Source organism: Hemitrygon akajei, chromosome 26 (assembly GCF_048418815.1).
Source record: "Hemitrygon akajei chromosome 26, sHemAka1.3, whole genome shotgun sequence".
NCBI lineage: Eukaryota > Metazoa > Chordata > Chondrichthyes > Myliobatiformes > Dasyatidae > Hemitrygon > Hemitrygon akajei.
Window position 1 is genome coordinate 41,938,287 of NC_133149.1, and position 24,666 is coordinate 41,962,952.

The following is a 24,666-nucleotide window of genomic DNA, read 5'->3' on the forward strand; positions in this document are numbered from 1 at the left end:
AGAGAGCAGTCAGCAGCGAGAGATCCCCATACGACATCCTGGAGACTGAGGGAGGAGCCACAGGAGCAGTCAGCAGGGGGGGCGCGTCCAGACAGGTATATGTAGTTCACCACAGTTACAGCCACGCCAACCATGAATAGTGTAGAAATATAACAATATAAAACCATAAATAACTAAATAATAATAAGTTAATCATGCTAAGTGGAAATAAGTCCAGGACCAGCCTATTGGCTCAGGGTGTCTGACAGTCCGAGGGAGGAGTTGTAAAGTTTGATGGCCACAGGCAGGAATGACTTCCTATGATGCTCAGTGTTACATCTCGGTGGAATGAGTCTCTGGCTGAATGTACTCCTGTGCCTAACCAGTACATTATGGAGTGGATGGGAGTCATTGTCCAAGATGGCATGCAACTTGGACAGCATCCTCTTTTCAGACACCACCGTCAGAGAGTCCAGTTCCATCCCCACAACATCACTGGCCTTACGAATGAGTTTGTTGATTCTGTTGGTGTCTGCTACCCTCAGCCTGCTGCCCCAGCACACAACAGCAAACATGTCTGGCCACCACAGACTCATAGAACATCCTCAGCATCGTCTGGCAGATGTTAAAGGACTTTAGTCTCCTCAGGAAGTAGAGATGGCTCTGACGGCGAGGGAGAGGGATGAAGTTGGGTGATGGGGAGCCAAGAGAACAAAAATGGGAGGACCGAGGGACAGGTATTAACAAAGAGAAGCGGGGTGTAAAACACTGGAGAGGAGGGTTATCTAAATTTGGAAAGCTCAATGTTCATGCCATTGTGTTGTAGACTATCCAGGTGGAATATATTTGAGGAGTATAAGATGATAAAAGGCATTGATAGAGTGGACATCCAGTGTCCTTTTCCAGGGCAGAAATCACTAACAAAAGAGGGCATAATATTAAGGTAACTGGAGGAAAATATAGGAAGACGTCAAAGGTACGTTTTTTATACAGAGAATGGTGGATGCATGGAATTCTCTGCAAAGGCAGATACATTAGGGATATTTAAAAGACTCTTAAATAGGCATATGGATGAAAGGAAAATGGGGTGGTTTATGCAGGGGGAGAGTGTTAGATTGATCTTGGAATAGATTAAAAGGTCAGCACAACTTCATAGGCCAAAGGGCCTGTACCGTGCTAAACTGTTCTATGTTCTTTGTTCTACTAGTTTACATTGGGCCCTATTTTGGCAGTGGAGAAGTTCGAGGAGGGGAAGATAAGTGTGGGAATGAGAAATGGACTGGAAATGGCAAGAACTAAAGCTCTGGATGTCACTGTAGATAGACCATAGATATTCCGCAAAGTAATTGCTCAGTTTGTGTTTGGTCTGGCCGATATTGAGGAGGCCACAGCAGGAGCACCAAATGCAATAGCTGAGGTTGGAAGAGGTGCATATGAATCCGTGTTACATTTGGAAGGGATGTTTAGATTGTTGCAGTGTTTCACTCTATAAAGTTAATTGTTCTTTTCTCACTGCAGGTTGAATAAGGTGGCAGGAAGAGCAGACAGTTCAATCACAGATTAGACAGTTTTCTGCTGGCAAGAACATTTTTGGACTGGGCCCATGTCTCATGCTCACCTCCCATGGAATATTCCTGTTGTTGGACTCTTCCCCACTGTGTTCCAAATGCTTCTGGTAATCTGAGACATACATCCAAAGTGCTGGAGGAACTCTACAGCTCAGACAGCATCTATAGAAAGGAATAAAGATTCGATGAAATCCTGATGAAGGGTCTTGGCCCAAAAAGTTGACTCTTTATGCTTTTGCATCAATGCTGCCTGACCTGCTGAGTCCCTCTACCATTTTATGTGTGTTGCTCTGGATTTCCAGCATCTGCAGAATCTCTTGTTTATGATCATCTGAGATGTTTTGAAACACATAGAAATCATCATAATATATGTAAATTAACCACCTTATCTGCTAAATTGCACAAGGTTAAGGGAACGTTCTGTTGATTTTACTGTTCTGCTACTTCTTACAAGTTGAGCAACATAAAGGGATTTAATGTTACACTTCATCTTTGTGTATACCACTGTGTATTAATACAATACCCTCCAAAATCACACTCCCTTGATAACATCATTGTCTGTTTCATTATTGCTTAGTTTTCATCTTTTATGCAATAACTTCACAAATACAAATTATTCTCAAAACAATATCACAATCAGTATTCCCCATCTAACTATTGTATAGAATAAATTACTTAATACTTACCCACTTGAATAAATAGTTTATTTTCTTTGTAGTTATCTTTTGGGTATTCAACCATCTATTTACAAGTTAATTTGTTTTACATAATTGTCTGTGTGAAGTTGACTACAATAAGAGCAAGGATGCCATGGTGCAGTTTGAAAAGGCATTGGTCAGACCTCACTTGGAGAACTTTTGGATTCCATATCTAAGAGGGAATGTGCTGGCATTGGAGAGGGTCCAGAGGAGGTTCATGAGAATGATCCCAGGAATGAAGGGGTTATCATGAAGAGCATTTGATGGCTCTGGGCCTGAACTCACTGGAGTTCAGAAGAATGAGGGAGGATCTCATTGAAGCCTATTAAAACATTGAAAGGCCTATGTAGATAGAGTGTATGTTTCCTATAGTGGGAGAGTCTAGGACCAGAGTGCAGAGCCTCGGAATACAAGGATGCCCCTTTAAAACAGATGAGGAATTTCTTTAGCTAGATGGTGGCGAATCTATGAAATTCATTGCCACAGATATCTGTGGAAGCCAGATCATTGGGAATGTTTAAAATGGAGGCTGATGGTTTCTTGAATAGTCAGGCCATCAAAGATTACAGTGAGAAAGCAGGAGAATGGGGTTGGGAGGGAAAATAAATAAGCCTTGATGGAATGGCAGGACAGATTTGATGAGCTGAATAGCCTAATTCTGCTGCTATATCCTATGACCTTAGTAGTATGCACAGCACTATGGCCCAGCTAGTAGAGCTACTGGCTCACAACATCATAGAACCCAGTTCAATGCTGATCCTGAGAGCTGTCCATGTACTGTAGCAGTTTCAAAGTTCAATGCAAATTTGTATATGTCATCATATTACAGCCTGGGGTGTCTGACTTTGGATCTCAGAGCTCAATGCTAGTGTCCTCTGTAAGGAATGTGTGAGTTTTATCCGGGTCCTACCTGTTTCGTCTCACCCTCCAAAGATGTACCAGGTAGGTTAATTAGTCACTGTAAACTCCCCATGATTAGATTAGGATTAAATCCGGGTTGTCAGGGGTTGCTGGCCAGTGTGCCTAAATTCATTTTCTTGCAAGTATTCAAAGTAGAACAAAGAAATATAATAGAATCAATGGAAACTACAAACAAAGACTAATAACTAACCAATGTGCAAAAGAAGACAAACTGCGCAAGTACAGAAAGAAACACAAACAAACAAATAAATAAATAAACAGATAAATCAATAAATACTTATTTATTCTTCACACTTCCCAAGGACTTGCAGGTTAGTAGGTGATGTGACCACTGTAAATTGTACAATCTGCCTGTAGTTAATTAGGAAGTGGAGAATATTAAAAAAAGTGGGATTGGTGTAAATGATAGTTGGTGTGAACGCTGAGTCAAAGGGCCTGCTTCCTTGATGGATGTTTCTGTAATTCTATGATGGAATAAACAGTATTACATCTTACAACTCCATTGGGAGCTGAAATAGTTGTGTGGAAATGACTAAGGTGAGTCAAAGGTACCTTGTTATGATCTTGTACTTTATTGTTTACCTGCACTGCACTTTTTCAGTAGCCTTTACACTTTATTCTGCATTGTTATTTCTTTACCCTTTTCTAGCTCAATGCACTGTGTAATGATTTGATCTGTTTAAACGATATGTAAGACAAGTTTTTCACTGTTTCAGTACACCCAGAAGGTGGTGAACCTGTGGAATTGATTGCCATGGACAGCTGAGAAAGCCTAGTCACTGAGAGTACTTAAAGCAGAGGTTGATGGGTTCTTGATTGGCAAGGATGTCAAAGGTTACAGAGAGAAGGCAGGAGGATGGGGTTGAGAGGGATAATAAATCAGCCATGATGGAATGGCAGCAGACTCGATGGGCTGAATGGCTAATTCTGCTCCCATGATTTATGGTCTTCTACATGTAATAATAATAATAATAATAATAATAAACCAATACAGATTGAGTACCCCTTATCTAAAATGCTTGGGGCCAGAAGTGTTTTGGATTTTGGATTTTGGATTTTTTCAGGTTTTGAAATAGATAATAAGATAGCTTGGGCTCACCATCGTTTTTAACTCTAAATTGATGTGCCACCGGCAAGCAGCCTCTGTCTTACACTTATTCATCACGCGTATGAACTTAACAGTAAAACTTATTATATACCATTAATATAATGTGTGCAGAGTAGCAAAAGCAACTTCGAGAGAATACCTGTATCAGCTGTTCTATGACAACAAGCAGGCTTTCAGTATGCATCTATGATGCCGTAATTTCATCAAAAGATACTTTGTATTTGTATTATACATTTTTTAGGTTTAATGCAAGGAATAAAAAACAGTCAGCATCATAGACTTGTTCTGGTGTTAGATTTTTGTGATCAGCAGATGCTTTAAAAATTAAATACTGTGCCTTTTCTTAAATTTCTGTAACCAGCCTGTTGAATATTCACCATTACCTTCAATTTTCAGGTCGTCGTGATAGATCTTTGCTTGTTTCATGATTGGCATACAGTTGAGTGGCATATGTTCACTCTGATGCTGACAAATCCACTCTTTCAATTCACAATCAAGATCTTCGCTTTGCACTTTATGCAGTGTTTTTCTATTTTTCATTAACTTCTGTTCATTACATATATCTGTAGTGCGCATCGCCTGGGAACCTCAAAATCTTGTGAAATTTTCCATTTGTGACGTCATGTCAGTACTCAAAAAAAATTCAGACTTCAGTAGTTTTCAGATTTTGGAATTTAGAATAAGGGGTGTGCAATCGATACCAATACCACTACCAAATTAAAAGTTGTGGTACAGGAAACTAATATGTTAAAATATGTTTTTATACACATTGCTCATTTAAAAATCATTTTATTCTAGAGAGAAATGCAGTTGTGACCATGTTTGGGTTGAATTGCATCACTGGACAGCTGACTAAATCACACAGCTATGATTCACTCTTGATCGAAAAGGAAATAGATATAAACCAAATGTGGGCAAATAGACCTAGCTTAGATGGTCATCTTGATTGGCATAGAAGAGTTGGGCCAAAGGGTCAGTTTCTCCACTGTGTTACTTTATGACTCTATGATTAGTTAATGATTTAAAAAATTTAATGTAATTTGCACCAGTTGGTCCACAGCCAAACTACCCTTGACAAACCTTTTTCACCACCAATAAATCTGCACCAGAATTTCTAGGCTAATGTTTTTGATAATGTCCACTGAGAGATATATTTGGGTAGGGCACAGGGGAAAATTGCCCTACTCAGCAATAACACCCAGTCAGGGGAGCAGACTGAATCTGTCGGTCACTTGGTTGGCAGCTTAGATTTTAGAGCTCAAGCCTCTGAACTGCGATTTGAACACATGATCATCTGACTTGGAATGGAGAATACTACCACTGTGACAAAGCTAACAGAAATGGAATATCATTTCCAAGTACTATTTGCTTTGGTGCAATTTATTTTGTCCAATGCAGTTTGACACTGCCATTTTATGAGTTAATTTTTCTTTTAGTTTCAAAATTTTTCTCTCCAAGGATCTACTGGACAGAAAATACATATTACAGATGAGAATATATTTCATTGAAGTTTGCTCTTTCAGGAGACAGATCTTTTAAAAATTAGACAATGACTGAATTTCCATCTCCCAGGTGAACTAAAAACTGAATTGTGCTCTCCATGGTGCTGATAATGACAAATTCCCCTCTCTTGTTCTCCATTAAATCTATATACTTATATAACACAACACATTTATTTCATTATTAAAATGTATGTGTCTGGAAAAAGCCCCACATTTATTGATGACTCATGTTTCACTGATATTCAAAATCAGAATCAGGTTTATTATCACTGACATGTCAGGAAATTGGTTGTTTTGTGGCAACAGTTCAGTGTAATACATAAAAAAAATTACAATAAGAAAAAATAATAAAAAATAAATAAGTGGATAAATAATGCAAAGAGAACAAAATGGTAGTAACGAATTCCCTCTGTGAACTTTTGCAGTCCATATTGTGAAGGTTATTTTGGTATCTTGCAAGGGAGAGCTGGAATTTGATGGTATTCATACCGTAAGACCATAAGATATAGAAGCAGAATTAGGCCATTCAGCCCATTGATTTTGCTCCATCATTCCATCATAGCTTTTTTTCTCTCAACCCCATTCTCTCGCTCTCTCTCCACAACCCTTAACCCACTTACCAATCAAGAACTGATCACTCTTCCTTAAATTCATCCAATGACGTGATCTTCACAGCCCTCTGTGGCCATGAGTTCCACAGATTCACCACCATCCATCTGAAGAGGTTCCTCCTCATCACATTTCTAAAGGGATGCCCCTTTATTCTGAGGCTGTATCAATTCAGATGGTGTGGGTTGTAATGAACAACTTAGAGGTGATGGAAATGTCTTGTGTCTTTTGCTGATCTCAGCCTACCTATGAGTTTTATTCCAGCATGCAAATCCCACTTCTAACTCTGGACACTTCTTTCTGTTCTGGATTGATTTACGAGGTTGATGTACCTTAATAATTGAAGTGTAACGTATTTCTGGTGTTCATTCACTAGTGTGTAGTTGCTAATTAGAACTTTAATCTCTCAATTCTGGTAGCAATTCCAGACAGCATAGTAGTATAGTGGTTAGTGTAATGTTAATACAGTACCAGCGACAGGCATTCAAATCCTTCCCCTATCTGTAAGGGATTTGTATATTCTCCCTGTGAGCACATGGGCTTCATCCAGCTGCTCCAATTTCCTCACATATTCCAAAGACATATGCTTTGGTAGGTTAATTGATCACATAGGTATAATTGGGTGACATGGGCTCATTGGAAGGCCCACTACCATGCTGTATCTCAATATTAATATAATAATTCAATTACTTTTCAGCAGCTACTCACTGACACTCAATTTGAGCTCCTCCAGAAGCATTCAAATACAGACCTAACTACGGTCTTGGTCCAAACTTGGGGGGGGGGGGGGGGGGGAGAGAGAGAGAGAGAGAGAGAGAGAGAGATTGACAAAATGTAGCATCATAATCGTTCCTACAACTGAATTAATGGGAATCAAAGGAAAACATTTTAACTAGCTGGAATCATATGTTGCAAAGAGGAAGTTTAGCACGATTGTTAGACAACAATTCTATTAGCTCCAGGACTTTAGTGCAGGAATTCTTCCTGGTGATATCCTGGGCCCAACCACCTAGTCTACTTCTTAACCTAAAGCAACACACATAAATTGCTGGAAGAACTTAGCAAGCCAGGCATCATCCATGGCAAGGAATAAACTGTCAACATTTCGGACCGAGACTATTCATCAAGAAGCATTTTCTGTGTGTTGCTTTGGATTTCCAGCATTTTCAGATTTTCTCATGTTTATGATGTTACTTCTTAACCTTCCTTCTGTACAAGTTTCAGAAATGGGGTTTTCCATCAAGATTGTATAATATTTAATGTATCTCTCTGGTCAATGACACATTGCATGCTGCATGTAGCAAGCCCCAGACAAGATTTGGGCTTGAACTGCCAGTGATGTCCATATAGGAATAGACAGAGTGGACAGCCAGCGCCTCTTCCCCAGGGCACCACTGCTCAGTACAAGAGGACATGGCTTTAAGGTAAGAGGAGGGAAGTTCAAGGGGGATATTAGAGGAAGGTTTTTTACTCAGAGAGTGGTTGGTGCGTGGAATGCACCTGAATCAGTTGTGGAGGCAGATACACTAGTGAAGTTTAAGAGACTACTAGACAGGTATATGGAGGAATTTAAGGTGGGTGGTTATATGGGAGGCAGGGTTTGAGGGTCGGCACAACATTGTGGGCAGAAGGACCTGTAATGTGCTGTACTATTCTATGTTCTATATGGTTTGTGAATAAGGAATTATGATTGATGGAACCAACAGATTGATAAGGATTGAACTAATAACTACCCCTCCTTCCCACTCCCCGATAATACTCACAGGGTTAAAGTTCTGGCCTTCAAATTTCAGAATTCCATAAATTTACATCTTATATATTGATTTTGGTCTTTCCTCCATTTAAGTGATCTATGCCACTGATAAAATGGGATTAATAGACACGTCATGGATAAAACTTTTGATAATAGCAGCAATATGGAGTACAGACAAAACACGGGTGCATAACAGAACATTGCATTGAAGAAATATGAGGTTACAGTAGTAACAGTGTAAGCTCAAGCAGGGCAGCACAATATCGTTGTGGTTACTACATCACTTTACAGTGCCTGCAACCTGGGTTCAGTTCCCGCTGCTGTTTCTAAGGAGTTTGTAAGTTCTCCCCATGGAATGAATGTGTTTTCCCCGGGTGCTCTGATTTTCTCCCACAGTCGAAAGACGTGTTGCTTAGTAGGTTAATTGGTCATTGTGAATTGCTCAGCGATTAGGCTGGGGTTAAATCAGGTGCTGTTGAGTAGTGTAGCTCAAAGAGCCAGAAAGGTCTATTCCGTGCTATATCTCAATAAAATAAAGAGCATAAAGTGGCTGCTGTTTTCTGTTTTTAATAGATACTGTAAATATATTGTTTGAGCAAGTAGCAGGAATTTTACATTTTACCTGATGACCTGGTCAAATACTGAAGATTACATTGAGCAAGTATTGCATTCCATACCAGTATGAGCCCAAATCTTACCAAAATCTACAGAAAAAAAATTCTATCAAATCTACAAACTTGGACAAAAGAAATGTAAAAATAAGTCTAGACATAGTTAAAAACTTGGTGAATAATTTATCTTTCTGCTTTGCAGAGTAGAAGTAAAAGACAATATCAATTATGTAGTAACTTACCACAGGCTTAGACATCTGAAAGCAGTTCGAATGCAAATAATTACTTTTGAAGTGCAATCACTATCATTGTGACAGCAAATTTTGACAAAGTAATCTCGGACTGAATAAGGGAGAAGAGCAACCATTTAATTTCACATTGAAGGCATCGATTGAAGTTGATGTGTGAGTGAGAATACAAGAAGTACATCTTGCATCTTTAAGAACTGTGCTTGAGATGTTTTCTGCCAGAGGAAGTGGTAGAGGCAGGTCCAAAAATAACACAAAGACATTTGGATAAGTATTAGCAGAAGGAACAGTTCAGAGGGATATGGGCCAGATACAAGCAAATGGGACTATATTGATGGGCACCATTGTTCGCATGAATGGGTTGGCCTTGCTTCCATGCTTCCCTAACCCTAATGCGACCATAATATGGTAAGTTTTTATCTGCAATTTGAGAAGGATAAGGGCAGATCGGAGGTGTCAGTGTTGCAGTTGAACAAAGGAGATTATGGAGCCATGAGGGAGGAGCTGGCCAAAGTTAACTGGACGGATATCCTAGCAGAAAAGACAGTGGAACAGCAAAGGCAAGTATTCTTGGGAATAATGCACAAGGTGCAAAATCAGTTCATCCCCCAGAGAAGGAAGGATTCAAAGGGGGAAAAGGGGCCACAGTGGTTGACAAAGGAAGTCAGAGATTGCATAGCATTAAAAAAAAGTATGAAGAGCTAAGGTGAGTGGGAAGACAGATGATTAGGAAATTTTTAAGAAACAACAGAACTTAACTAAAACGGCAAAACGGGCAGAAAAAATTAGGTACGAACGCAAGCTAGCCAGGAATATAAAGGAGGATAGCAAAAGCTTTTTTAGGTATGTGAAGAGAAAGAAGATAGTTAAGAACAATGTTGGGCCCTTGAAGAATGAATTGGGTGAAATTGTTATGGGAAACAGAGAAATGGCAGAAGATTTTAATGAGTACTTTAGATCTGTTTTCACTAAGGAAGACACAAGCAATCTCCCAGATGGATGGGCCAAGGACATAGGGTAACAGAGGAAATGAAACAGATTGACATTCGGAAGGAAATGGTGATGAGAAGACTGATGGGACTGAAGGCTGACAAATCCCCAGGTCCAGATGGTCTGCACCCTAGGGTACTAAAGGAGGTGGCCCTGGAAATTGCGGATGCATTGGTAATCATTTTCCAATGTTCCTTAGATTCAGGATCAGTTCCTGAGGATTGGAGAATGGCTAATGTTATCCCACTTTTTAAAAAAGGAGGGAGGGAGAAAAGAGAACTATCGACCTGTCAGCCTGACATCGGTGGTGGGAAAGATGCTAGAGTCCATTATTAAGGATGAAATAGTGGCATATCTAGATAGCAGTGATAGGATTGGGCCGAGCCAGCATGGATTTACCAAGGGCAAATCATGCTTGACTAATCTATTGGAGTTTTTCGAGGATGTAACCAGGAAGTTAGACAAGGGAGATCCAGTGGATGTAGTGTACCTCGATTTTCAGAAGGCATTTGATAAGGTCCCACATAGGAGATTGGTGGGTAAAATCAGAGCTCATGGCATTGGGGGGAAGATATTGACATGGATAGAAAACTGGTTGGCAGATAGAAAGCAAAGGGTAACGGTGAATGGGTGTTTCTCGGAATGACAGGTGGTGACTAGTGGGGTGCCACAGGGCTCGATATTGGGACCACAGCTGTTTACGATTTACATCAACGATTTAGATGAAGGCATTGAGAATAACATCAGCAAGTTTGCTGATGATACTAAGCTGGGTGGCAGTGTGACATGTGATGAGGATGTTAGGAGAATTCAGGGTGACTTGGATAGGCTGGGTGAGTGGGCAGATACTTGGCAGATGACGTTTAATGTGAATAAGTGTGAGGTTATCCACTTTGGGAGTAAGAACAGGAAGGCAGATTATTATCTGAACAGTGTAGAGTTAGGTAAGGGAGAAATACAAAGAGATCTAGGAGTCCTTGTTCATCAGTCACTGAAGGTGAATGAGCAAGTGCAGCAGGCAGTGAAGAAGGCTAATGGAATATTGGCCTTTATTACAAAGGGAATTGAGTAAAAGAGCAAGGAAATCCTTTTGCATTTGTACAGGCCCCTGGTGAGACCACACCTGGAGTATTGTGTACAGTTTTGGTCTCCAGGGTTAAGGAAGGACATCCTGGCTGTAGAGGAAGTGCAGCGTAGATTCATAAGGTTAATTCCTGGGATGTCCGGACTGTCTTATGCAGAGAGGTTAGAGAGACTGGGCTTGTACATGCTGGAATTAAGGAGATTGAGAGGGGATCTGATTGCCACATATAAGATTATTAAGGGATTGGACAAGATAGAGACAGGAAATATGTTCCAGATGCTGGGAGAGTCCAGGACCAGAGGGCATGGTTTGAGAATAAGGGGTAGGTCATTTAGGACAGGGTTAAGGAAAAACTTCTTCTCCCAGAGAGTTGTGGGGGTCTGGAATGCACTGCCTTGGAAGGCAGTGGAGGCCAATTCTCTGGATGCTTTCAAGAAGGAGCTAGATAGGTATCTTATGGATAGGGGAATCAAGGGATATGGGGACAAGGCAGGAACCGGGTATTGATAGTAGATGATCAGACATGATCTCAGAATGGCGGTGCAGGCTCAAAGGGCCGAATGGTCTACTTCTGCACCTATTGTCTATTGACTATTGTGATACTCAATGAATCTATCAATATCCACCATTCTACTACAGACCAGTTTGCTGGTTTGATATGGCATTTGCAAGGTAGATTGGCACCACCCTAAAGTATCAACCAAGAATTATTCTTTGTAAGCTTTCCATGAATGGTGATTTAAAACTAGAAACAATATATTATATTTATAAAGAAGGTGTCATGATGTCCGCTAGCAATATCGGAACCCAAGTGTGGAGGAAAGCCAGACTCTGATGTAAAGACAATGACAAGAGTTTTTCATAACAATTCCAAAAGAACATCGGTGGCTTGGACCAGTGACACTATGAAAAGTAACATTCTCAAAACTAGGACTCTGCGATTAGTGCTAATCTGGTATCCACTTAAATAATACAAGTAACACAGATTCCCTGAGCCAATCAAAATAAACTTAATAAATTTAAACATAAGGCACCTGGAGACTGCATTACGAAGAGCGAGTCACTTGAGACAAACACAAAGAACTATAAATGATTAATGGCTGTTGTTAAACAACAACTAACCATTTGAAGTTTTGTACAAACCTCGGAGCCCAGTGCTCTATGGCACTCCACACAGACCTGAAGAACTCATTACAGAAGGTGATGGAAAATAACCAAATTTTGTCAACTCTCTGTAGTGCCAGTAAGTCTGATGGACATTGAGTAAATTGCTAAATGAGTTTTCTATTTACTGTATGCTGTGTACTGTGATGAAAAACTTTGTTTTCCCATCCATACAGATCACTTCATCACATCAGTGCATTGTGACAGCACAGGGGAAGGCAAGAACAGAGTGCAAAATAATGTATTGCAGTTACAGAGAAAGTGTAATGCAGGCATGTAGTAAGAAGCAAGGACATGATGAGGTGGATTGTGAGGTCAGGAGTCCATCTCATCATATTAGGAAACTATTCAATAGTATTCTAACAGCAGGATAAATGTTGTCCTTGAGCTTGGTGGTACATGCTTGAATTCTGTGATATGCTGACCTGTGTCCATAGTTTTCTGAAGTTAATTGCAGTCTTGGGCAGTACAGTTGTCCTATTAATCTGTGAATAATGGTTTCCATAGTACATCTATAAAAATTGGTGATGGACAAAAGGGAATGCCAAATTTCTTTAGACCTCCTGAGGAATCAGGTAGGTAATTCTAGTTAATACCCATGAGACACTTACACTTCCCCCCCTATGTTTCCTATCTTAGTGCCAAACTCAATAGTACAATTTCAACCTCAGTCAACAAGGATTATTTTATATTTTGGATCAAATAGCATTAAAACAAAGGCTTATGCATTTAAAATAATCTGATCTATAACTTACCTTTGGGCAATTGTAATTGTAATTTAATTTTAGAACTCACCTTTTCCCTTGTTTTAATGTTCTCTTGACATCAGATGCATATTGTCAGGGAAATACTACCCTCTGTTTTCTGTGACCAAGCCCACTTTGTATGTATTCTAGCAAGTCAAAGTGGATTCCATCTATCTTTATATTCTGGATCAGACTTCCAAAAGAGACCTTGTCAAATCCTTTACTGGTCCATGTAGATGCCATCCACTGCCATGCCCTATCCATCATCTTAGTTATTTCCTCAAGAAAAACTCAGTGAGATTCACAAAACATGCTGAGCATCCCAAACAAGTCCATGCTTTTCTAACTGCAAATAAAATCTTAAGGGGGCAGATCAACTTAATTTTAAATCAATCTGCCTCTTTGGATCAGAATCAAAATCAGGTTTGGTATCACTTAAATATGTCATGAAATTTTCTGTTTTGCGACAGCAGTATAGTGCATACATAAAATTTAAATTACAAAATAAGAAAAATATATTAAAAAATAAATTAAATGAGCAGTGCAAAAAGAGAGCTAAGATTAGTGAGGTAGTGTTCAAGGTTCAAAGGTTCATTTTATTGTCAAAGTATGCATGTACACAGAAAAAACAGCAACAATAACAACACATCCCCAACCCTTCCCTCCACTTTTATTCATTGTCCATTTGAAATCTGATGACAGAGGGGAAGAATCTGTTCCTAAAATGTTGAGTGTGTATCTTTAGACTCTTCTACCTCCTCCCTGGTAGAAGCGATGAGAAAAGGGCATGTCCTGGGTGATGGGGTCCTTAATGATGGATGCTGCCATTTTGAGACATTGCCTTTTGAAGATGTCCTCAATGCTGAGGAAGCTAGTGCTTCCTCGATGCAGCGGAGGATAGACCTTTCTTCTTAGACAGGTCAATACTATTTCCTGGTCCCATGTGTCTGCTTCATTGTTGTAGCAATAATGTCAAACTCTCAGTTGTGCCAGTTGATGCAAACTTGAAACATGGAAACACACAGTTCTAATTAACATTGTACATTATGTGTTCTTGGAAGTGCCAATCATGTTTAATGACTGATTTTATACTTCCACTCAATCACACAGTGCATAATGCGTGTGGTGAATCTGGAGTGCAGACCATGATCTCAGAATAAAGGTTGGCCATTTGGAGCCGAGATGAAAAGAAATTAGGTAAGAATGTACTCACACCAGCCTCTGAGTCCCCCTCAGATCCCCCTTAAATATTTCACTTTCCACTCTAAACTTAGCAACTTTAGTTCTAATATCATACAACCTGGGTAGCAAAAGCCGCCTTGCATTAACTCTCCCTATTCCCCACATAATTTTGTATACATCTATCAAATCTCCCTTCAATTTTCTACATTCATAGAATCCAAGTCAAGAAAAGTACACACAGAAACAAGCCCTTCAGCCCATCTAGTCTGTGCTGAACCATTTAAACTGCCTACCCCCATTGACCTGCATCGGGACCATAGCCCTCCATACCCTTATCACCAACGTACTTATCCAAACTTCTGTTAAATGTTGAAATTGAGCTCACATACACCATTTGTGCTGGCAGCCCATTCCACAATCTCATGAACCCCTGAGTGAAGAAGTTTCCTCTCAAGTTTACCTTTTCACTTTTCACCTTTTACCATTCACCCTTAAGCCATGACCTCCAGTTGAAGTCCCACCCAATCTCAGTGGAAAAAGTCTGTCTGCATTTACCCTGTGTGTCTATACCCCTCATAATTTTGTATACCTCGGTCAAATCTCCTCTCAATCTTCTACGTTCCAAGGAATAAAGTCCTAACCTATTCATTCTTTCCTTCTAACTCAGGTCCTCCAGACTCAGCAACATCCTTGTAAATTTTCTCTGTACCCTTTTCAACCTTGTTTACATCTTTCCTATACATAGGTGACTAACACAGCACACATTACTCCAAATTAGGCCTCACTAATGGCTTACAGAACTTCAACATAACATCACATTTCTTGTACTGAATACTCTAATTAATAAAAGTCAATGTGCCAAAATATCTCTTTATGAACCTGTGATGCCACTTTTGAGGAATTATGGATCTGTGTTTCCAGATCCTTTTGTTCTACTGCACTCCTCAAAGCCCTGCCGTTCACCGTGCATGTCCTACCCTGGCTTGTCCTCCCAAAGTGCAACACATCACACTTGTTCACACCAGTAGAATCCCAATGGAACCTTTGAAGGAAGAACCTGTTTGTTATTTACTTAAAAAAACATAAGAGATGATATGTTTATTAATCAGCTCACTTTGAAACAAATCTTATGGTGGAAAATGAGGGACAGAATGTTCTGTTTAACTACTGTAGCTTAAGTAAGTCAACTCAACATCTCTCTATTGTTTCTACCATGGAAGTTTCATGAAAGCTCTTTTAGAAATTTGTTACTGTTTGATAAAATTCAACCACAGCCATTTTTATTTATTTAGAACTGATGGAGCAAACCCATGCTTTACAGGAGTTCAGAACTAAAACACTGCAGATGTTGGAAATCTGAAATAAAATGAAAAAATGCTGGGAAGACTCAGCATGGTCAGGCAGTACACGTGGAAAGAGAAACAGAGTTACATCAAAGGCCCCTCATTCGAATTGAAAACACCACATAAGGAGATAATGGAGTTGTTGACCAAATACTTTATCAGTGGCATGTCTTTAAAGGAGCGTTATACTAGGTGGAAAGAGGGTAGGGGGCCAGAAGGACAAGCATGGAATTTCAAAACATAGGACTTAGCAATTGAAACTATAGCAGCTAATAATATACTAATTAAATTCAGGAATCATTGGAGCAACAGCATTGTATAAGCATAAATATTTGGTTTAGTCTCAGCTGCCAGGAAGACAGATGGAATTGGATGTTACAAAATGGAGTTTGTGTTAGGCGTTAAAAAAAATGAAGGCTCAGGAGAAGGCAGAGTCTGGGACGTGGAGCAAGAAGCAAGTACTCAACAGATCAAGCGGTAGCTGTGGAGGCAAAGGGCTAGATAACATTGCTAGCTGAGACCTTGTATTAGGACTGAGAGTGTGAAGGGGAGGTAGCCAGCATCGAGAGATGAGGAGGAGTGGTGAGACTGGAGCTGGCAAGCTGAAGAAACTGTCTCATATCCTTCCAATACTTGGTTGGAGGAAATGTTTTTCGTACCCAGTGCCACACATCAAACAAGAAGTCAGAAGTAGTGGAAGGAATCAGGTTCATATTTATTACAGTGAAATGAGTTGTTTGCTTTAACAACCAACACAACATAAGGATGTGCTGGGGCAGCCCGTAAGTGTCACCACGCATTCTAGCACCAGCATAGCATACCCACAAAATGCTCGGCAGAACAACACAGAGCACGACAAGCAACAAAACTACAACAGCAGAACAAGCCCCATTCAGGATGCTGAGATATTGGGTGAACAAAAAAACTTAAGAAATATTGCAACAAAATACTTAGATGTGAAATGAGAAAGCACAAGTCAAGGTCGGATCTTTAATTGTGTGTGACTTCAAGCTCTTGGCAGAGATTACCAGCCAACCAAGAAGTAAAAGTCTTCTACGAGTGAGTGAACCAGCAGGAGAACAAAAGAAATCCTAACAGTTAACTCTATATCTCATCGCTTTTCTTAAGAGATTCTTTTATTGTGATAAGTGGCTTAAAAACAGCCCTCCAATTGTTAAAGCCTCTGATGACCTTCCTAAGCTGATTCTCCCTCCTGAACAATGTGAAGACTAATGTTCGACTTGTGTTCAGTTAGTAAGATAATGCTAAGCTTGTGGTGAGTCCAGTCTTGGTCAACACTGAAGAGATCAGTTTCTTTTTGCAGCCTTTTTTAAAAACTGAGATATGACATTTACTGTGGAGAGATTCATCTGGAAAAACTGCTGGCAGAAATACTCCCAGGATTTCATACAGTATTTTCAGTAACATCCAGAAATCTGCTTTCTTCACAGACTGATAGAGATATTAGAAAGCTACATTTTCCTTATGAAATTCATTGGATAAATATCTTTTGCAATGTTTTTTGCAATGTTTGCAGTCACTATAAGAAACATTGGCAGTTAAAGTATTTGCCCAGCCTGCCCGGTCAAAGGTCTTTAAATAGCCAATATCATCTGCACAGTAGCACAGCAGTTAGGGTAATACAATTACAGCAACCCAGTTTCAATTCCACCGCTGCCTGTAATGGGTTTGAACATTCTTCCCATCACTGTGTGGGTTTCCTCTGGGTGCTCCAGTTTCCTCCCAAAATTCCAAAGACATACAGATTAGTAGGTAAGGGCCTGTTACCATGCTGTATATACCACGTGTACCAAGTTATTGGACGGGTTGCAATTGATTTGAAAAGTTGACTATCCTTTAACTTCCATTAATGCTACTTTGCCCTTTGAGTTTCTCCAGCAACTTGTATATTGTGTCCAAAAGGTTTAGAGGAAAGTTGATTGTTGTCAAAATTTTTCAGAGATTCAAGGAACAGCAGATGAGTTCTTTCCTTGCTCCGTCTAAATACTCCCTCTAACTTGAGTCAGAAAGCAAAAGGACATAGGTCCCCCCTCTGCAGTCTCAAGTTCAAGTTTAATTGTCATTCTACCATACACATGTATACAAAACAACGTTCCTCCAGGGTGCACACAGCACATGTAGTTACGAATGCACATACCATCACAAAATAACATCAGCGCACGTTCCTGAGTGACATGGCCTGAAGACTGATGGTGTATGGGATGTTTGTCCAGGAGCCACATTTCTGCAAGAACAAGCACACAGCAGTTGCTCATCCCACGTCAAGGCAACCACAGACAAAGGCAAATTAGCTTGCCTTGGGTGGGGTCTCCTAGAACATACAGTACCAAGGGTGTGCTCTACAGCAATCTGAATAAATGCATGATGCAGAACAAAGACTGAATGCACTGGCAAAAGCATCAGTGTCTTTAGAGAAAGAAAAACACTCAGTCATCTCTTTTGGGGCTTATCCAAAGTGTCATATTTTGCTCCAGTATCAAGTACATTTGCAAGTTAGCACCTGCATTTTGCTGTTCAGGTATTCTGGGCCAGTGGGCATACCCGCACAGTCACAAGTCTCAGATCTGGTTGGAATTTCCTGTGCTGAGACAGGGTTGCACCTTTCCAGCATGTCACTCACAGAGTTTTTTAAACCTGAAGTTCACAGCCCAAGTGAGACCTTAGATTCTCATTTAAAATCAGATCAAACACACTGGTCTGCATGGCTCTTCAGTGCTGCATTATTTTGGGACTTTCTGAAAACCCAAGGAATTTTATAGATGGCATGCACTTAGCAAGGAACTTCCAGCTAAGTAAAATATGAAAAATGGATTACTTAACACTAGTTAAATTTTCCAAGTGGCCACTTTACTAGGCACACCTGCTTGTTAATGCAAATATCTAATCAGCCAATCATGTGGCAGCAACTCAATGCATAAAAGCATGCAGACATGGTCAAGAGGTTCAGTTGTTGGTCAGAACAAACATCAGAATGGGGGAGAAATGTGATCTATATTTTTAGCACAGCCTGTTCTCCATGAATCTCTGGCAGTTAAAAAAAAAACAATTGATGATTAATGTAGGTGTTAGCTGTTTATATTGGCCTATTGATTCACTCTTCTCTGAGTCAGAAGGTCATGGGTTCAAGACCTGCTTCAGACTTGATCACAAAGTATGGGAAGACATTGCTCATGCAGTACAGAGGGAGTGAGGCAGTGCCTATATTTGTGTATTTCATGTTTCCATAGTTCTTTATGACAATGAAGGAGACAATATGTCTCATTATATCTATGCTGGCTCTCAGAGCAATCCTGTTCCCCTACTGATGTGGCTTGTAATTAATTTTCCTCATACACCTATCAGCTTCCCCTAGATTCTACCCCTCACTTACAAACTAAGGGCAATTTACAATGAAATATTAATTCACCATCTTTAGAATGCAGGAAGAAACCACAGTACCCAGGAGAATGCTACAGGATCCCAGAGAGAATGTGAAAACTCAACAGATATTGCACTAGTGGTTAGGATGGAACTTGGGTCAAAATGACACAGTACCTCTACTAGCTGTAACATTGTGCCACTGAATTGTGATGAAATATTAAACAATGTCAGGTGGATTAAAAGATTCATGCCATCATTAAAAAAATGCCAGATGAAATGTCCTTGTCGCATGGTCCAAATTCCTCAGACTGATTATCTGATCAGTTTCAGCCAGGGGTGCTGGTGGAAGCAGACACAATAGTGGCATTTAAGAGGCATTAGACAGACACATGAACATGAAGGGAATGGACTGACAGCAACCGTGCCACTACAGCACAGAAACATGTCCTTCGACCCATCTAGTCCATGTCAAATTGTTATTCTGCTTATTGCACTGGACCATGGGCAATCCAGAAATGTCCCTTATTAGCACTGGCAATCGTAATGTCAGATAATGGATTTGGAAACACCATCTGCTGCTTTAATTCCTTTAGGATATTGAGAGCAGCTGAGATCTAAATTTTAAGGTTCTACACCTAAGTGATTGAGTGAAAGTCAATTTTCACTAACTTGCATTAATTCAGGAGGCTGGGCCTTCTGATCAAGGCAAGTGTCTCGAAAATGTCTATTATCTTCTCCAATTATCTTCACAAACAGCAAAAGTTAAAAAATGTGATGGAATAAAATATTAGATAAAAATATGAAGCCTTGCTGTGTGCATATTGATTGCTAGGATTTCCATTTAAAATATTGATCAAACTTTATTAGTTTTCTCTGATGCAAAGACAATGTAACTTTAGAATCCTTGGCTTATCAAAAGAGAAATGAACTGAAGAAAATGACAACACTGAAAAAGCAATTCATTCTGCCCCTTGTGATTGTAAAACTGAGTAGATCACTACTGAGGATCAAAGACAGGCAACCAGCCCAGGTTGTCATAATGTTATTGATTTGCATCAAAAGATCCAGTGCTATTACTAATACTGCTTTCATTCAAAGACAAACTCTACATTTATTCAAACAACACACACAAAATGCTGGTGGAACACAGCAGGCCAGGCAGCTTCTATAAGGGTCTTGGCCCGAAACGTCGACAGTGCTTCTCCCTACAGATGCTGCCTGGCCTGCTGTGTTCCACCAGCATTTTGTGTGTGTTGCTTGAATTTCCAGCATCTGCAGATTTCCTCACATCTCTACATTTATTCAATTAGTTGCATTAATTTTACCATCTGAACTCATGTCCAGGCCAGTAACTTATCCTTTCTGCTGCTAGTGCCATGCTTAGAGTTGGTGCTTTTGAAGAATTCCTGTGGCTTGACCTTACACATTCAGAACAAGGGTGGAGAAGAGAATAAAGATTAGCTTATTTGTCATGATGTACAAAAAACATCCAGTGAAATGTGTCATTTGTGCAAACGACCAACATAGTCCAAGGATGTACTGGAGGCAAGTATCACCACGCTTTCAGTGCCAACATCGCATGCCCACAAATTACTAACCCATACGTCTTTGGAACGTGAGAGGAAGCCCATGTGAACACGGGGAGAATGTGCAAGCTCCTTACAGCCAGCCGGCAGGAATTGTACCTGGATCACTGCCACAGTAAAGTGTCGTGGCAACCACTATGCTACTGTACCATACTGACTATAAGTAAGTCATTTGGGAGAGGAAGGGAGATTAAAACAAATATAAGCCAAGCACAATTAAAAAAATCTGATATGCTACTTTCTGTGAGATTCTAAGACCCAACATTATTACAGTGAAGTATTGAGTTTTTGAAAGGATCGTTCCAATAGAGATTGGCCTCTAGAGGAAATGTTCTGGCTCTTTAGGAGATTAAATGTCAGCTTATACTTTCCTTATGACAATTATAAAGTTAAGTGTTCTTTAAACTCACGGTGAATGGATGCTCAGATCCATCAATCTTGCAAAGCCCCAGCAAGTCAACAAGAGCCTGTGGCTTCTCTTTTTTTGCTCAAGATAGCTGCCTTTAAACTCCAGCATATAATTATCACTGTCAGCCGATGTTACCTACAGTACATCTAAACATAACAGGCTTGAGAATGTCATACTTGCTGAATCTGTTGAGAGGGGAGAGTCAATTACATTTGTACTCTACTTCCCTACAGAGCCAAAGATGGAAGACAAAAGAGAAAGTGGGAGAGAGAGACAACAGTAAGGAACCATTAACATTACAGATGCTTCATCTGCTGATCTCCTGGGGTTTTCATGCACGACAGTCTCTAGAGTTTACAGAGAACGGTGCGAAAAGCAAAAAATATCCGATGAGTAGCAGCTCTATGGATGATAAAGCTTTGTTAATGAGAGAGGTCAGTGGAGAATGGCCAGACTGGTTCAAGCTGACCAAAACTCAAATAATTACATGTTAAAAAAGTGGTGTGTAGAAGAACATCTCTGAATTCACAACGCCAAACATTGAAGTGGATGGTCTACAGCAGCAGAGGACCACGAACATACACTCAGTGGCCACTTTATTAGGTACTGTAGGTATTGAATAAAGTGGCCACTGAGTGTAAGTCATTAACATTACAACTAGTCAACAGTAAAAAGCCACTCGATCAATTAACTTCAGCCCAGATTTAGATGATAAAATGAAGAACTGCCAGCATTTCCCTGTGTAAAGGCACAAACAAGAGAAAATCTGCAGATACTGAAAATCAAAGCAACCCACACAAAATGCTGGAGGAACTCAGAAGGCCAGGCAGCATCTCTGGAAAGGAGTAAACAGTTGAAGTTCCGGGCTGAGAAGGGTCTTTTCCTTCGACTCTTTTATTCTTTTCCATTGATGCTGCCTGGCCTGCTGAGATCCGTCAGCATTTTGTGTGTGCCTCTGTGTAAAGGCCAATGCTTAGAATGTGTGAGAGCATACAGTAAGTCCTGAGCTTGTTGTTCACTCCTTCTCACAGCAATAACATATTCCTTATGGAATCCTTAATGGAGAGTATTTACTATGATTACCTAGTATTTAAACTGGGAGGTCTAGTCAAGAAGCCTCTGCTGGGTTAGGCCTGGTGATGGAACAGTGTGCTAAAATATTCTTAATTATTTTAAGAGTTTCAAACGATATAATATTCTGGTTTAATAATTTGGAATTATTGATGGAATTATAGTCGATTTATAATAGTCTACTACTAGCTAGGTTCTTGCTTGTCTCATTAATTTGAATTTGAATTAAGACTATTTCTATTCTCTATACAATGGTGCCATGTAGTTCCATGATCAGCATTTCATAAGGTCTTGGAAACTGTAAGACCACAAGACATAAGAGTAGAATTAGTCCATTCAGCTCATCGAGTCTGCTCCACCATTCCATCATGGCTGATCACAGATCCCACTTAACCCCATACACCTACAATTTCGCCATAAACTTTGATGCCCTGACCAATCAGGAAACTATCAATTTTCACTTTAAATACACCCACGGACTTGGCCTCCACCGGAGTCTGTGGCAGAGCATTCCACAGATTCACTACTCTCTGGCTAAAAAAAATTCTTCCTTACCTTTGTTCCTTTTATCAAAGTGCATTATCGTACATTTCCCAATAGTGTATTCCATTTGCCACTTCTTTGCCCATTCTTTCAACTTGTCTAAGTTCTGCTGCAATCGCATTGCTTCCTCAGCACTACCTACCCCTCCACCAATCTTCATATCACCTGCAAACTTTGCCACACAGCCATCAATTCCATTATCCAAATCATTGACAAACAATGTGGAAAGTAACGGTCCCAATACTAAACCCGAGGAACACCACTAGTCACTGGCAGCCAACCAAAACAGGCCTCTTTTATTCCCACTCACAGCTTCCTGCCTGTCAGCCATTCCTCTATCCATGCCAGTATCTGTCCTGTAATGCCATGGGATTTTATCTTGTTAAAACATATTATCCTCCAGAATAATTCTGTACACACAATTTAGCATTGAAATAAAGCCTAAAATAATATTATCTCCTTAATCTCTTTACCTACGTTGATTTTTCAAATATTAAATCTAGTTCCAAGGAAAAAGACTTGGCCCTGAATTATTAATCAATATTGAAATCAGAACAGACTTGGATACAAAACGTATGGGCTTAACATGAAATTCTTCACTGTAGAGACATTGATAGAATATCTGTTACTCTGTTCATTCAGACTCTAACTTTGGTCTAGCAGTTTGTCTTAAAGTTGAAAGGTACTTCTTTGCCAGTACATATTCATAATTGGAGTTGCAAGTTCATTATTTCATTTACACTTTGTAGATTTACAGTGCAGAACAGGCCCTTCTGACCCAACAAACCGCACTGACCAGCAACCCACCGATTGAACCCTGGCCTGAGTGAGGCCTCAGTCAGGGTCGACCATGGATGTTGAGTCCTAGCTATCTAGATAAGCAAACCTGGGCAGTACGATATGGAAACCCTAGCCTAATCACAGGACAGTTTACAATGACCAATGAATCTATTAACTGGGAATGTGGGAGGAAACTGGACCACCCAAAAGAAACCCAGGTAGGACCATACGGACTCCTTATAGTCATGTCGGAATTGAACTCTGAACTCTGATGACCCAAGTTATAATCGCATTGCGCTAACGGCTATGCTTCCATGGCACGTTAATGCTGAAACTAACAAAAAGTAAAGTTCACAGGAGAGTGTTAGAATTGAAATGTTGATTCATCCTTAGGACAGGGAGGAATATGTGCAACCAATGGTTTATCAATTGGGCCGTGAGGAGTAACAACCCTTTTTAGTTTGGCTCTCTCTAACACTGTGATGGACAATCAAAGCATCACCATCTATTATAATGCTGAAAATCTTTCAACCGTGCACTCTTCAAATAGATGGTTTATTGATCACATCTCCACAAAATATTGCCTTTTTTCTGTATAATACCTCCAGCTTAAATGTCAACCAGCATGATCTGCTGACTTGCAAATCAAAACATATACATTATTTTTTGTCTCCCTTTTTCTACTCAAGGGATTTTTAAATGATTCTTGTCCCACTGGATATTGTGTATAATTGATTTCATTTCTGTTGCATTTCAGTCATCAATAACATCACAGTTTTTTTAAAACAGAGTAAATCAAAGATCCCTAAATTGTCCATTGAAGGATTATCAATAAAAATGTGACGCCTTATCTCATAAGAAGATGTCAGAGCAAGTGATCCAAAGCTGGAACATTGTGGCAGGCTTTAAGACAGGTTAGGGTGATGTTTCTAAAGCTTCCATAACTCAACAAGTCAAGCTAGGCCAGAATCAGGTTTATTATCACCGGCATGTGACATGAAATTTGTTAACTTAGTAGCAGCAGTTCAATGCAATACATAATCTAGAAGAAAAAAATAATAATAAATAAATAAATAAATAACTCTTATTCAGTATACTTTATACAGTATATGTATATTGAATAGATTAAAAATCATGCAAAAAACAGAAATACTACATATTTTTTAAAAATGAGTTAGTGTCCAAGGGTTCAATGTCCACTTAGGAATCGGATGGAAGAGAGAAAGAAGCTGTTCCTGAATCGCTGAGTGTATGCCTTCAGGCTTTTGTACCTCCTACCTGATGGTAACAGTGAGAAAAGGGCATGCCCTGGGTGCTGGAGGTCCTTAATTAATAGACGCTGCCTTTCTGAGACACCGCTCCTTGAATATGTCCTGTGTACTTTGTAGGC